Genomic DNA, 15,022 nt, shown 5'->3' with positions numbered 1-15,022 from the left:
ATTGCGGGCAGCAGTCAGAAGAAACAATGGGGGGAAAGGTGAAAGTGCAAGGAAAGAACAAAGCACCTGGGGACGGAGGGGGGGGGGAGTGGAGAAAGAAACAGGAGGTGTAAAGAAGAAGGGGGGAGGGGGGAAGAGAACGTTGTAGGGGATAAAGAAAAAACAAGCAGGAGGTATGCGAAGTGGGGAGAGAAGGTACGTGGCAGAAGCTGCCAGCGAAGTGGCTAGGTTCCACTGCAAAGGTGAGCTCAAAATGGCCACCATGAGAAAATGGCCGCTGAGCCTGCAGAAAAGGCATGGGAGCTGGCCTGCTGCAGGGAGGCTGAAAGGACCCCCCCAGCACAGGGTGCCTGGAAGCAAGGAGGGGAATGAGTGGCGGGGCTGTGGGGGGCTGGGTATGCGGCAAGATAGTAAAAAAAGGGGCCCCGGAGGGGGGCTGAGCGCATACAAGGGAGGGAGGCTGGAGGGGAGTGCGAAGGAGAGTTGCTGGGGAAGGGGCGGCGGCAGGCTGGGCGGGAAGGACTGGATGAAAGTGCCGAGCCCCGCACGGGAGAAGGGAACTGAGGGCTGGCCGGGACATGCAGGGGATGGCGATGGCGCTAACCGCCTGAGAAGGGCGTGACCGCAGGGTGACGCACGGTGGCCGCGGCAGCGGGAGATGCTGCCGGAACGAAGAGGCCAGAGTGCTGCAGGGCTGAAACGCAGAAAGCCGTGCAGCCCCGGAGACGGAGGAGGATAAGGTAGGAGAGTGGGGATGGACACGGGGAGTGCAGCGGACGATAGGGTAGCGGGTGTCGAAGCTGGATAATTGGCTGAGACAAGATCAGCTCAAAATAAGATCCAAACGACGCCATCTTGCGAATGGCCGCAAGACACCATTTTGGAAATGAGATTGGCAAGACGCCATTTTGCAAATGGCTGCTCAGCGCCATTTTAGCTAAACTCACACTTAAGTACATATGGCGATGCTATTATTAGCATTAAGCGATCACATCTTTTTCCATACTTCATACACACATTAATACATTTAGTTACGCTGTTAACATGTCGCATACTAGCGAATGCATAAGGCCCAGTATGCGAACGCTTTTCATTAGCTTAGTGCGCACGCTTCTGCACGAAGCTAAATAGCGTCCTTTCCCATATCCCTAATACTTACATAATGCACACTTACACAAAAGGTTCCATTGCTAGAAAGTAAAAGATCCAAGTTTTATTCATTTATTACAAATGCTGTGAAATAAAGACTATTTTGGTATCTAAGGTTTAATACCTGATAAGTAAGCCATGTTTGGTATTATACTGATCTGCACTCTCTCAACAGCTTCCCGGTATCATCGGTGTGGAGATCGCAGCATGCATTCGCAACTTATGGACCGTAGAGACTTAAAGCATCAGAATGTACATTGGGAACCAATGGGATCAGCAACAAACTTCTCTATTGTGTTATCTATTTCTGGAAGGGTATAAATGTGTGTGTTGTGACCCCAGTCGGGAGTCTTCTTGCTGATTGCCGGAGGTTTCTTGCTGATGCCGGGATCTGGTCCAGAGCGCGTGCATATGTATGACTGTATCTTGGGTCTGTATAATTAGTTGCGCTAAATTGTACTTAGATCACAGTGTGTAACTGACTGTACTTTACTTGAATAATACTTTGTACTTTGGAAACATGTTCAAGGTCTACAGTCTTTATTTCACTGTATGGCTGCGTACGCAAATAGCGTCAACTTTAGAGGTTTATAGGCAGGCTTTAGAAGGTATAGGTAGGTGCATATAGAGGTTCAAATTCAGTATCCTTACGGGGGCACCCGCAGGCGCGTGGGGGAGAGTGTACTAACAGGGCTGCACAGTGGGGAGGCAGAGATATAACCGGGGACGAAAGGGATGGTGGGGGAGGAGGGAGGGTGGGTAATGTGAACTACTATGTAATAAGTGAGGGTGGCAGGGGGGGTATCGGCAGAATGACCAGGTAAAGTGGGATGAAAAGGGGATGCTGAGTAACATTACACAGGGGAGAAAGGGAAGGCATGGTGCAAACAGTAATAAAAAGTGGACAGGTTATATGAAAGGAAAAGCTACTTAGCCTGCTCCTGTTTCAAAGATCCATCACCTAAGAGGCTGTCTTTATGCAAACGAGCCAATATATACTGATCATCTTACCAATCCCTCAAGCAATGTCATTGGCTCTACCAAACATCTGACCAGCCAGCACTATAAACTGCCCAGCAACAAGGATGTCATAAACAGCCATACAGCACAACATCTGACCAGCCAACACTAGAAAACTGCCCAGCAACAAGGATGTCATAAACAGCCCTACAGCAAAAACACCAGCAATCTTACATATGCTCATGCTTATGCAGCCTTTGCATACTATAAGATAATGCATTGGTTTATTGCTTCAAACCCTTAACAACCTTGTATAGCTTACTTTATTAAACTAATAAATAATGACACAGACAACAAGAGCTTGACTAAAAGGTCACAGCTTTAATTTATAATTAATTCACCTAACCATAACACGGACAACAGATGTGGCATTAAAAATTGGTCTGCCTTTTTATTTAAAATTATTAGGAATAAATTATATATGATAGCAACAGAAATAGTTAGAAATAGTTAGGCAGCTGACAGGGCCAATGCCTACTAGCAGATAACAACAAAATACTTGCAGGGCCAATTGCCCTATTCAAAGACAAGTACCTAGCTATCCAACTCCTCCACCAATACACTAAAAGCCCTTTTAGATGGCTACTGACCCCGGAAGGGGGAGCGCATCTATTAGCAAATGCATTGGCTCCTATGCTGCTGTTCTTTCCCCGATAAAAATAAGGTCAACAGACAACGTGGAAAAACAGGGAGAGAGGGGAATTAGTTGAAAAGAGGCAGATTCCGCCCTGATAAGACTATTTAAAAGCCTTATTCCGCTCTTAAACCTGGCCATATATATAACCATTGGCTAATAGCAAGAACATAATGAACACCCCTATTTAAAGGCAAGTACCTAGGTCTCCAAGTTCCCCACTAGTACACTAAAGGCCAGAATAGAAAACCGAGGCCACTGACCATGGTAGGGAAATCAGCTTAAATGGTGTATTAAAGGCAAGCGCATCTATTAACAAATGCACTGGCCTCTAGGCTGTACACATTCCTGCAGCTGTGCAATACCATACATCTATGAATCATCTCCTAAACACTGTATTCTATGGCTTCACGTCACCACTGGGCACCAGTTTGTATTGTTCAACCTATCTCCTCAGAGTACTTTTGGCTAGTTCAGACTTCTGCATCCCTGGGTTGTGTAGATGATAGTTTGGAAAAGGGATTGTTGCATATTCAAGTTATTATTTATTTATATATTTGTATAGCAATTCAAATGAGATAGAGCTTTCCAGAGAATGCTAAACCATTCGCATTAGTCCCTGTCCTTCCTAATGGAGCTTGCAATTTAATTCCTTTACTACACAAATATTGTTCTATTTTGTCAGATACAAATTCGCCTATCAATATGCATTTGGATTGTGACAAAACACTAGAGCAAACGGAGTAGTCCACAAAAACACAAGAATATACAAACTACACACAGATCGTGCTCTTGTCAGAATTGGGCTCATAGCTCTACATCTATGAGGCAACAATGCTAGCCACTATACCTGAGCTAACATCAATGGATCAACAAAGTTCACAGTAAATTGGTACAGTTATAGACAAAAGACCATTTCTTATTAAACTTTCCACTTTATTAACAACTCTTCCACAATATGTTTCAATAAAATGCCACAATATGCTATTGTTATTCCCCAGGAGTTGGTCCTTCATGCCTTGGGGAAATCATTCTTTCCTGGGTATTGTTCCATGCAGCAGAATTATCATTATGGTCTCTCATACCAGCCATTTACACTTCTGACTACTGTGCCACAATCTCTACTCTTTGAAATATTAGTCCCGCTGACAATGTTACCATTCTCATGTACTTATATAATAGTCTACGGAGTTTTTGGCTTGGTGCACTGTCAATCCCAGCATGCCTGCAATTATTACAGGGGTGTATCTAGTGATCCAAGTGCCCCTGGCAAGTAATAGACTGGCGCCCCCCACCCCCCCTATCCAGTGCCCCCAATAGTAATCCCCCCTATGCTACATTGCCCCCAGTAGTAGCCCCTCCTATACAGTGCCCCCAGTAGTAATCCCCCCATACAGTGCCCCCAGTAGTAGTCCCCCCTATATAGTGCCCCCAGTAGTGGCCACCACCCTAAATTGCCCCCAGTATTGGCCACGCCTATACAGTGGCCACCCACCCCCTAAATTGCCCCCAGTAGTGGCCACCCCTATACAGTGCTCCCAGTAGTGGCCACCCCCATAAATTGCCCCCAGTAGTGGCCACTCCTATACAGTGCCCCCCAGTAATGGGCACCGCGCCATAAAGTGCCCCCAGTAGCTGCCACCCCCATTTCAGTGCCCCCCCTGTAGTGCCAGGCTTACACACACACACACACACACACAAAGAACAGAAAAAAAATTCGACTTACCTGATCCCCGCTCCAGACGTGACTGCCGCTGTCTGCTCTGAGTCCCGGCCACTCTTCTCCTGCATGGGAGAGATGTCATGACGTATGACGTCTCTCCCATCACATGCTGCAGGGGGAGCTGGCACAAGGAGCTCATTAGTGACCTCCAGCCGGCCCCCTCCGCGGACGACGCAGCAACAACTGAGAGTCTGTCTGACTCTCATTAGCTGGCTGCTATTACAAACACACAGCTGCCGCAGGCTGCTCAGTGTTTGTAACCGGTGTAGGAAAGACCGCTATCACTGCGGTCTGCCCTACACTTGTGGGGCGGGGGACTTGTCCACCCCTTGGCTACTGGTGGCACTGCCGGACGGCGCCACCCCTTTGGTCGGCGCCCCTGGCGAGTGCCATCCTGGCCAATGGGTAGATACACCCCTGAATTATTATTGGCTAATATTAACTCTTGGTTAACTTGATGGCAGCTCTATCTGAGGAGTCTACTGACTGTACATGGATCATTAATTGTTTATGGGCTCACACTTGAGATTAGCTAACAAGGTCACAGCTATACTGAAGTCTGATGTTAACTTAAATAAAATTTACTCTCCTATTACTCTGCAGGGTTTTCAGGTTCATTTTTTTTAATTAAGATATTTGAAGATAATTTTCCTCTCAGCACTGCAAGTAGCATATCGACACAGGATTTTTCATACACAATTAAACATATTCATGAATATAAATAAAAAAATAATACAAAAGATGGATAAGACGCTAATCCTTCTCTAATCAAGTAAGGGTAGATTAACCAGTGGGTAGCTGGTAATCAGTTGGTGGCTGAAAATCTGCTTCTTTATTCTCCCTGGAGAAGGATCCTTCAACACATTTTTCCATATCCATTTTGCCACAAGAGTCTGGACTTTTTTTTGTTTATTGTATTTCATTATTGTATGCTTTTTTCTTTTTTTTCATGAACATGTTTAATTATGTATGAAAAATCCCGTGAGGACACTACTTGCAGCGCTGAGAGGGAAATTATCTTCAAATATCACATTTAGCCACAGGATGTGGATTGTCACCTGATAAATTAATTCTCTCTCTCTGTTTTTGTTTTGTTTTTTTTATTCACCATACTAATTATTTTATTAAATTAAGTTACCAACTGCAGACTTACATGTCTGTTTCCTAGTTCCAGTCCTTAGGGAACCCTACCAGTGCATATTTTCCATACTCCATGCTGGAGCACAGGTGCAGGGCTGCCACCAGAAATTGTGGGGCCCAGTACTGATAAAATAGGCAGGGCCACCCTGGGGGGTGTAAAGGGCAGGGAAGGCTGGAATAGGAGGGAGGCACAGGGTAGGGAAGGCTGAACCTTAATGGGAGGGATACAGGGCAGGGAAGGATGGAGTAGAGGGAGGCACAGGGGAGCAGCCACTCCTAATTGGCTGCTGGTCCGCGAGCTGTGATTGGCTCGTGGCCAGGGGCCATATTTGAAGTGCCACCAGCGGCACTGTTTTTTCCTGGCTGCCGGTGCTTAACTGCACCTCTGCCACCCGGGCCCCCACTCTCTCCGGGCCTGGGACTATGGGCCCGGCAGTACCCCCCTGATGGCGGGCCAGCACAGGTGTATTCATTACTGATTGACATATCTTATAAGATCCACAGGTGGTGCTAATTACTTCACTTGTGATCCTGTGAGGAAACTTGAAAAACATTCAATGTTAGTGCTCCCTGAGTCCTGGAATTGGGAAACACAGCTGTATTAGGATCTCTATATCAGCTCATTACGCTTTCTCTTTATAGGTGTATCTAGAGTTCCTCATCTCTATTGGCAGTGCTTTATCCACCATCCTTGGCATTCACTCACCAGTCTGTTTTCTCACTAGGGAGTATATTTACTAAAGTGCAGGTTTTTAGAATTGAATCTGATTAGTTGCTATGGGCAACATCTCCACTTCTAAAAACCTTTAGTAAATGTACCCCTTGTAATCTTCTCTCCACTTCAAGTGGTAGCACTCGTAACCTCTAGTCATGTCCTACTCCAGGGCTTATCCTAAAGGACCATTATGTGAATTGAATAAAATAACTAAATTACTTTACATGCATAGACTGCTTAATATAATAGTAAATTCACATTTATATAAAATTATTTAAATTTGTGCTGTGTACTTAACGTAGTATTCACTTAGGGCTCTATTTATTAACATTATTTTTACTAAAATAAAGTGAAAAAGGGTGTTTTCACACCCTTTTCACATTATTTTAGTTTCACCTGTAGTTATTACAGGGCAATTGGAGTAGAATTAGTAAAAAAAAGCAGATCGCATTTCCCATAACTGTAATGGGAAATGTGATCCAACCAGAGTTACTAAAAATAAATTGTAAAAAAATACCGGGGGAAGCCCTGTGATAATAACGCCACCTGGAACTAGCGTTATCCAGGGTCTCCCCTGGTTACCAGGCTCCCACTCTGCTCTAACGGGGAGAGCAGAGGCGGGAGCCGGTACCAGTAATCAGCTATGTGGTCTAAACAGTCTGCAAGCTGATTGCTATAAAAAAAACAAAAATAAAATTGAAACATTTTTTTTTTACTTACCTGAATTCAGGGACTGGTGATCGGGCCTCTGGTGATGGCTCCTCTCCGGTCAGCTGGTCTCCCATAGTGCACTGCGGCCCGGTCATCAGGTGATCGGGTGCCAGTGCAGTATGGGAGATCACCTGATCGGGAAGCCCGGAGAAAATCACCGGAGGCCAGGAGGATGCAGGTAAGTGTAATGAAGGGAGGGGGTGGTCGCGGGGGGGAGGGGGGGTCGCGGGGGTCCGCGATCACGAGGGGCGGGGCTTAGCATCGGTGGGGGGTAGCAGCGATAGTGGGTCGGCGCATGCGCGGGCTCTTAGTCGTGGTATTTTTTCCAAAAATACAGCGACTAGAGTGCGGATGGGATAAGCAGGGACAGAGCTTTATCACAAGCTCTGTCCCTGCAAGGGATTTATAGTAAATTCATGTGATATTGCCTGAATTCGCAATGCGAATTCACTCGGTAATATCACACTACAATCCGCATTCAATATGCGGATTGTAGTAAATAGAGCCCTTAGTGAGAGAGGTTGGCATATGAGATGCAGAGGAGCAGTGCTACACATTGCTATTTATACACTGTGCCAGTTACATATGTAATTTCACAATTGGCTTAATAAATCTTACTATGGACACATCAACAAATCTACAGGAAGCTGAACATTGCTGGGTGCTCTCAAATATGTTTGATGTCTGCCCAACAATAGCGGTTGCTATTTGGAAATACAGTATATACTGTAAATAAATAACATTGTAGCAGACGGTACAATATATACTAGGGGTGAGCAGGTTCGGATTTCTGAAATCCGAACCCCCCCGAGCCCCCCCGATCCGAGGCCGATCCGAGTCAGGCTCGACTTTTCCCGCCTGACTCGGATCTGAAATCGAGGCAAAACGTCATCATCCCGCCTTCCGGGTCTCGCGGGTTTTGGATCCTATATAAGGTACCCGCGTCGGCGCCATTTTCTCACTCGGCAGTGGACAGTGAAGAGGGAGGGTGGGAGTTAGGGCTGGCTGGGCTGTGTAGTGTAGTGTAGTGCAGAGTAGTGTTGTGCTGTGCTGTGCTGCGCTGTGCTGCTGTTGTCCATAGGGGCTGTGTCCACTATTTCAAAGTCCATAGGGGCTGGCTGTGTTGTGCTGTGCTGCTGTTAATAGGGGCTGTGTCCACTACTTCAAAGTCCATAGGGGCTGGCTGGACTGTGTTGTGCAGTCAGTTCTCCATAGGGGCTGTGTCCACTCCAAAGTCCTGTGCAGTGTCCCAGTCCTAAAGGGGTGCTGTAGTGTTGTCCAGGGGGTGCTCTGTCCATCAGGGGTGCTCCCCCCAAGTGCTAAAAAAATAATATTTTTTCTGTGTTTGTGAATTGTGTGCGCAGTAGCCGCACGTGCATCAACAAAGTAGTGCCAAGCGTGCGCCTGTGTCATAAGTAAAGGGCCGGCTGGCTTGACCGTTAAAGGGTGCTGTAACCCCCAAAGTACACTACAAACCAACTAACAAAATATTTTTTCTGTGTTTGTGAATTGTGTGCGCAGTAGCCGCACGTGCATCAACAAAGTAGTGCCAAGCGTGCGCCTGTGTCATAAGTAAAGGGCCGGCTGGCTTGACCGTTAAAGGGTGCTGTAACCCCCAAAGTACACTCCAAACCAAAAAAAAATTATTTTCTACTTCAGGGTCCATAGGGTATCCACAGGATACCTTGGGTATAGGTGTGACGTCAGTCGCAGGGCACCAAAGAGTTAAGCTTTCAGCCTCCCAGGATGCACTAGGTCCCCCTCCTATCCCCCTCCTATACCCCGCCCCCGGGCCAAGGCACCTCAGTTTAGTTTGGTGCCCGGCCGGAGTCGGGTGCACCTGTTGGAGTGGGGGCTAGAAGAGCCCCTGAAGCTTATTCTTCATGCAGCTGTGGCTGCACATCTGGATGAACAGCATGGACAGTCAGTCCTGACGTCCATGCTGTCTTCCCTACACCCCGCCGGTACCAGAACGCCGGTACTGATCCGGGGATGCTGGTGGGCGTCTGGGGTCACAGCTAGCGGTGACCCCAGATACTCCGGACCATGGCCGGATTCAAGGGGGACAGAGGTAAGCAGCGGGGTCCCGCGGTGGGTCCCCGCTGATCACATGGTCCTAAGTCCCCAGGCAGGGGGCTCCCTGGGGACTGGCTGCAGCGTGGAGCCAGGCGACCAACCTGCGCTTCCACTACCCCCTGGGACAGCGGACCGCAGCAGAGCGGTAGCGCTGCGGCGTCCCAGGGGTTAAATGCATGCCAGGGGAGCGCGCCTTACTTGTCTCACAGCCGGCGCCTCCCCCGCTGCACACAGCCCTCTCTGCATGCTGCCGACTGGTCCTGTGGCAGCGCTCCTCCCCCAGGCCAGCCTCCTCTCTGCTCCTCGGCGGCCATCTTCTCCAGAACGCATGGTGAACGCTGCTGGAAGCGCTGGACGGAAGCATCGTGGTCTGGGTCCCCCCGCATACCTCTCCTCCGCTGTGGTCAGGTCTGTGTATGCAGCGCTGTGTCCTACCAGGCCCTGTGTCTGTGTAGTTGAGTGATCAGCGCTGTTAGTGCAGGAATTGTTATTTCTCTGCATTGTATGTGACTGTGCTAGCGCTGCTGCCTGTAACTTTTCTTCTCTAAACTATCAGCTTTATTACTGTCCCTGTTCTTTCTGCTAAAGCCCTTGCGGTGCGGTGCTGCAGGGTGGTCTCTCGCCTATTTAATACTTAATTGGTGAGAGAGGTCACATACGTGGTGCCATCATGTCTGAAAGTGATTTTCCCCTCCGGCTACAGTGTACCACGTGCAAAGTACCGTTAGCGGAGGGGGAGGGTAGCGCGGAGGGCCTTTGCCGGCAGTGTTTGTCCATGGCGCGGCCTATTACGGTTACAGCACCGGTACAGGAGCCGCCCTGGGCTTGTTTCGCTCAGGCGTTAACAGCTTTAGTGGGCCAGTTAGCTCCGCAGCCCGCGTTTACTCCGATGGGTTTGTCCCAGCAGTCTGTGGTGTCGTCACCCATGCAGGGGTTCCCACGACAATTGGTGGTACCCCACAGTCTCCCTATTTCCCCGCTCCCGGGTTCTCAGGAGCCAGCGTGGGTTAACTCCCTGACGAGTTCTGTACAGCACTTGTCGGATGTGTTGCAAGGGGAGTCTGTGATGCGGCCTCATAAAAGGCCGGTGGCATCTCTGTCCGCTCCTTATGAGGATGACGAAGGGACGTCTGATGATGGGGAGATTCTGGATCCTTACGATCAGGAACCTCTCCATACTAAGGACGCTGATGCTAAGTCCAAAGTATATATTCCTGGACTTATTCGGGCGGTCCGCACAGCCTTGGTGATTGAGGACGAAGTTCCCCCAGCGGCTAAATCTAAGTATGCCTTTTTCAAAGATGTGAAGGGCGATGCCACAGTCTTTCCTCTTTCGGGTCAGTTGGTGGACCATTTAGAGGAGGCGTGGAAACAACCTGGCAAAAGATACCAGCCGCAGAGACGCCTGGCGGTGGCTTATCCGTTCGCGGATAATTATTTTGCTAAGTGGGAATCCCCTCCACAGGTGGATTCTCACGTGACCCGTCTTGTCCGTAGTGCCACATTGCCGATGCCATCCATGTCCTCCCTTAAGGATGCTACGGACCGCAAGGTAGAAATCTGCCTGAAGTCCGCTTATTCCCTTGCAGGGGGGGCAGCACGGCCGGCTATGGCCATTTGCTGGGTTGCCAGAGAGATGGAGCGCTGGGCGGATTCATTAGAGGCTTCTTTTGAATCCGACTGTCCGGCCGATCAGGCGGAGTTGATTGGCAATCTCCGTGATTCGGCCACCTACATCAACGAGGCGGCTCTAGACATTAGTACTCTGGTGTCTAGAATTTCTTCAGCAGCGGTAGCTGCTCGTCGCACCTTGTGGCTGCGATCCTGGAAGGCGGACGCAGATTCCAAGAAAGGTCTGGAAGCGTTGCCGTTTACCGGAGAAGTTCTCTTCGGTCCGGATCTGGATAAGATTGTGGCCACGCTGGCGGCAGCCAATCTGCCTGTCTCCCGTCGGCCGCTGCTCCTTCTGGTTCGGGACCATCGTCCTTTCGGTCATCTAGGGCCCAGGGCAGGCCCAAACCGCAGTCGTTTCCTCGACAGGCTGGCCCTAAGAAATCGGTCAAGCCCCGGAAGCAAGCATGGAGTACCAGACGTCCGGCCCCCAAGCCAGAGGACAAGCCTGCGGCCTGACGGTCCGTGCCTCCCTTTGGGGGATCCCAGGGTGGGAGGCCGCCTGCTACAGTTCGCCCAGTGTTGGTCGACCACTACGACAGACACTTGGGTTCTGGAGGTGGTTTCCCACGGATACGCCCTCTCCTTCCGGCACAGACCCCCGGCTCGCTTCTTCACCACGGGTCTCCCATCAGACCGGAACAAGGCTACGGAGCTGCGGAAGGTATTGCACACTATGCTCCAGGCTGGAGTTATAGTGGCGGTTCCATTCTCCCAGAGGGGCCAGGGTTTCTATTCAAATCTATTTTTGGTACAGAAACCCAATGGGTCATATCGTCCGATTCTCAACCTCAAAGCACTCAACAAGTCTTTGCGGGTCCCGAAGTTTCGGATGGAGACCCTACGGTCCATCATTCTGGCGCTGGAACCTGGGGACTACTTGGTGTCATTGGACATACAGGACGCTTACCTGCATGTCCCTATTCTTTGGCACCATCAACAGTTCCTCAGGTTTGCAATCAGCAGCGACCACTTCCAGTTTCGGGCGTTACCTTTTGGCCTGGCAACAGCACCACGTGTTTTCACCAAGGTGATGGCGGTCATGGCGGCTTCTCTGCGGCTGCAGGGAGTCCGCATGTTGCCGTATTTGGACGACCTGTTATTGGTGGCAGGATCTCCAGAGCTCCTGTTATGCCACTTGGACCTGACCATTACACTGCTACAATGGCACGGCTGGCTAATCAACTGGCAGAAGTCCACTCTAATCCCGTCTCGGAGGATTCTGCATCTTGGAGCCTTATTGGACTCGGGACAGCAAAGGATCTTCGTGACGGAGGACAAGATCTCTGCTTTACAGTCAAGGGTGCGCAGTTGTCTGCACAGCCGCCGGGTGTCCTTACACTCGGCGATGAGGTTACTGGGCTCCATGGTGTCGGTGTTCGACATGGTGGAATACGCCCAGTTTCACTCCAGACCTCTGCAGCACCTGATCCTGTCCAAGTGGAACGGGCTGACTCAGTCTCTGAAGTCCCAGACGATTGTGCTCACCCAGGAGGTTCGCCTGTCCCTTACGTGGTGGTTACAGACGACCCACCTCAACAAGGGACGTCCGTTCTGGGTTCCAAATTGGGTCCTGTTGACAACGGACGCCAGTCTTCGGGGCTGGGGAGCAGTTTCGGGTCCACACTTGTTCCAGGGCAGGTGGACGCCGACAGAAGCGGAGCTTCCAATAAATATCTTGGAACTCCGTGCGGTCTTCAATGCTCTCCAGCAGGCACAGCGGTTTCTCCAGGGTCGCCCGGTGCAGGTCCAGTCGGACAACGCTACCACCGTGGCCTACATAAACAGGCAAGGAGGAACTCGCAGTCGGGCGGCTCTCGTAGAGGTCTCTCGGATCCTGGTTTGGGCGGAGCGCAATCTTCCGGCCATATCAGCGGTCTTCATCCCGGGAGTGCTCAATTGGGAGGCGGACTTTCTAAGTCGCCAGGACGTTCATCCGGGGGAATGGTCCCTGCACCCGGACGTTTTTCAACTACTGGTGGACAGGTGGGGTCTTCCAGAAATCGACCTCATGGCGTCCCGGCACAACAACAAGTTGCCGGTGTACGGGTCTCGCACAAGAGACGAAGGGGCGTCTCTGGTGGATGCTCTGTCCGTCCGGTGGACGTTCCGGTTCGCATACCTGTTCCCTCCGGTCTCCCTTCTTCCACGGGTAATCCGGAAATTCAAACAGGAAGGAGGGACGCTCCTGTTGATAGCTCCCGCGTGGCCCAGACGGCACTGGTTCTCAGATCTTCAGGGTCTGTCCGTGGACATTCCTCTGCGGTTGCCGCTACGACCGGACCTTCTGTCTCAGGGTCCTTGCCTTCACCCGGACCTGACTCGGCTGTCTTTGACGGCGTGGCTGTTGAGACGGCCATGCTGAGGTCCCGGGGGTTTTCCAGCTCTGTGGTGCGTACCATGTTACGAGCTCGGAAACCGTCTTCCGCAAGGATATACCATCGCGTGTGGCATACGTTCTTTCAGTGGTGTCGACCGAGAGGTTATGCACCGCGGGAGTTTCGTCTGTCTCGGATTCTCGCCTTCCTGCAAGCGGGACTAGATCATGGGCTTCGCCTTGCTTCTTTGAAGGTACAGGTTTCGGCCCTATCTGTCTGGTTTCACCGTAGGATTGCTACAATCCCGGATGTGCGCACCTTTATGCAGGGTGTTCTCCGCATTCAGCCGCCCTTTGTTCCACCTGTAGCGCCTTGGGATTTGGCTGTGGTCCTGAGGGCTCTCCAAGGACCGCCGTTTGAACCACTGGGCTCAGTGGATCTTAAATGGCTAACAGCTAAGACTGTTTTCCTTCTGGCCATTGCTTCGGCCAGACGTGTTTCTGAGTTAGGGGCTCTTTCTTGTAGACCCCCTTTCTTGGTTTTTTATGGGAACAGGGCAGTGCTCCGCACTCGGCCCGAGTTTCTTCCCAAAGTTGTTTCCCAGTTTCATATTTACGAGGAAATAGTTGTTCCGGCCTTTAACTCACCAGGTCTTTCCGTGGGTGAGGCCTCTTTGGATGTTGTGCGGGCCTTAAGGACTTATGTTGACCGCACTTCTTCGTTTAGGAAGTCGGACGCTTTGTTTGTCCTCTTTGGCTTCCGTAAAAAGGGTTGGCCTGCTTCAAAGCAAACTTTGGCAGCCTGGATCCGTATGGCTATTTCTGAAGCTTATCTTCATGAAGGCCTACCGGTCCCTCCTTCTCTGAAGGCTCATTCCACTAGGTCTGTGGGTCGTTCGTGGGCAGCTCGACGTGGTGCCTCGGCAGTTCAGATCTGCAAGGCTGCTACGTGGTCTTCTGTCCATACCTTCGTGAGGTATTACAGGTTTGACACCTTCGCCTCTCAGGATGCTTCCTTCGGGCGGCGGATTCTCCTTTCTGCACAGGAGCGTCCCCACCCTTAAAGGATACTGCTTTGGGACATCCCCAAGGTATCCTGTGGATACCCTATGGACCCTGAAGTAGAAAATATGAGATATGGTAAGAACTTACCCTTGTTATCTCTATTTCTACGAAGTCCATAGGGTTCCACAGGACTCCCGCCCTGTCGCACCTGTGCTGCAGATGGGCTTTGCTCTGGTCACCGGTTTTCCGTCTCCCTCTGGTGAGAATGTGATTCTTGTATGTGTCCAGATCTTTGTTCTCTCTCTTCCTTCTCCTCCTCCGGCCTATGGCTTGGTAACTAACTGAGGTGCCTTGGCCCGGGGGCGGGGTATAGGAGGGGGACCTAGTGCATCCTGGGAGGCTGAAAGCTTAACTCTTTGGTGCCCTGCGACTGACGTCACACCTATACCCAAGGTATCCTGTGGAACCCTATGGACTTCGTAGAAATAGAGATAACAAGGGTAAGTTCTTACCATATCTCATATTTTCTGTGTTTGTGAATTGTGTGCGCAGTAGCCGCACGTGCATCAACAAAGTAGTGCCAAGCGTGCGCTGTGTCATAAGTAAAGGGCCGGCTGGCTTGACCGTTAAAGGGTGCTGTAACCCCCAAAGTACACTCCAAACCCCCCCCAAAAAATATTTTCTGTGTTTGTGAATTGTGTGCGCAGTAGCCGCACGTGCATCAACAAAGTAGTGCCAAGCGTGCGCCTGTGTCATAAGTAAAGGGCCGGCTGGCTTGACCGTTAAAGGGTGCTGTAACCCCCAAAGTACACTCCAAACCAAAAAAATATATATTTTCTGTGTTTGTGAATTGTGTGCGCA

Source organism: Taudactylus pleione, unplaced genomic scaffold, assembly GCF_031769625.1.
Source record: "Taudactylus pleione unplaced genomic scaffold, aTauple2 ptg000214l, whole genome shotgun sequence".
Classification (NCBI taxonomy): Eukaryota; Metazoa; Chordata; class Amphibia; order Anura; family Myobatrachidae; genus Taudactylus; species Taudactylus pleione.
This window is presented reverse-complemented; position numbering follows the sequence as displayed.